Raw genomic sequence first — 1,990 nt, forward strand, 5'->3', positions numbered from 1 at the left:
TTTTTTTTTTTTCTTGCAAAAATGGTCTATAGCTTCCATCAGCTCCATAGAAATCCATGACCCAAGTGATGTTATGCTCCACTGCTTAAGGTATATTCCAGTCAAGCAGGAGTGATCCTCTGGCTTTCCATGGAAAATGGGAAATAAACCATTTTCATGTGCCAAAACTGGAAAACCACTGCCAGGAGCCTTTTGAGGTGAACAAGGCCATAACCCCATAGCCTTCCAGTTCTGTCGATCTCCCTTGACTGGGATGTATCCCTCCCTGGGTCCTGCCGTACCTGGTTTACCTAGTCCCGGGCTCACTGCCCACACATTCTGTTGACTCAGCTTAGGGTCCCAGAGTTCATCACTGGGGAAGCATCTGTCTCCATGAGCACTATGGCCAACTTTGGTACCTAGTTCCTCTAGGAGGGGCATAGGCAGAAGAGTGGATTCTGGGTGTCCCCTTTCCCACCTCCAGCACACTCTTCCATCAGGGGTTCCAGGAGTGGCCTGTTGTGATCAGGGGGAAGGAGGGTATCCCATAGGTTGGGGGGATGTTTACCCTGTCCCCGAGCATTTAAACACAGCCATTTGTACCTATGCGTTCCTCTGCAGAGTACATATAGAAGACCACTGCATACGAGAGTACCCCGCTAGTGGATTCATCCACGACTACCCTCTTGCTTCTTCCTGCTAAGGCCTAATTGACTAAACATTTTCCCCTTCTTCCTGTGGCTCTTGATCTCATGCAGGGACACATTTGAATCACCTTCTCTAGATTAACAACTCATTCAACTCCTGCTTTGCATATTCCCTCAGTTCAGGCCCTTGTAAAGAATACTCTGTTCAACACTTCAACCATAGGGAGCTTCTCCACCCAGTCCAGGAAGACTCCCTCACTTTCCACTTCCTACCTCCTCAGACCTGCCTGTGAATGTCCCTGGAAGAGTTGTCCTATTTATTTAAGTTTTTCACATACTAGGTCTCTTTAGGGTGAAAGAAGGGCATTTCAAGCATCACTCCAGGCAATAAATGTGCCCACATTTTGCTATTTGAAATTTCTAAAGGCAAAGACACCAAGTAGTGTGTTGAAGCATTATTTTCCCCTTTGCCATGATGGAAGGTGGGACCTGGCCCTCCTGGGGTGGATGTTCAGGTGCCTCCTTTCATCCTGAGTGACAGGATATCTAGGGAAGGACTTGCTCTTCCCTGAATAGCCAGACTTCGCACCTGATAATCATTTCTTTCCCAGATGGCCTTAGAAGCTCAGGATGGCTGGCAGGATACTCATAGAGAGATGTTTTCTGGTCGTGTAGCACTGTCCCACATGACTGCCTGCCCCTTCCCACAGAGCAAGGAAGACCCTGGGAGTGCTGGCTGTGGTTCTGATCTGCAAATTCCCTTGAGGTAAGACACAGTCCTTCTTTCCTTCCTTGGGAGCCAATCAAGACAAGGTCCATGTGGATGGGAGTTTTCAGGTTAACTAGCAAGTATTGTTGGTAATTGGACAGGAAAATAACCTTTCTATATAAGTTCCTCTTGGCCCTCCATTGAAGGATCCACCCACTCCGTGGAGTGATGATGTTGGTTCCTGACTGCCCCGTTTCCCCAGGGAGGCCAATATCTGACAAGGGGAGGGCAGCACGGACTATATCATAGGCTGCTTTCAGCACCCCCATCTCTGCCACTCCTCTCTGGATGGCACCTTGTGGCTCAATTCTCTTCCCCTCCTTTTCAGTCAAAATCCAAGTACAGAGTCAGGGAAGTTTGCGAAGGAAATGAGGCAAATGCGAATGCTAGGAAAGGGATGGGAGAGTGTAGGAGATTACTTATTCTAACTCTTTACTCCACTGCTAGAAACACTGGCACTCTTTGGGCTTTTATAGAATGAAAGTGACAAAGATATATGCTAATCAAGGCTGCAGACCTTTAGACCAGGAGGCCGACATTGATCATCTTTCACTCAACAAGAGAGACACGCAAAACCTGCTTTGTTGTTTTATCA

This window comes from Galeopterus variegatus, unplaced genomic scaffold (genome assembly GCF_000696425.1).
Source record: "Galeopterus variegatus unplaced genomic scaffold, G_variegatus-3.0.2 Scaffold742, whole genome shotgun sequence".
NCBI lineage: Eukaryota > Metazoa > Chordata > Mammalia > Dermoptera > Cynocephalidae > Galeopterus > Galeopterus variegatus.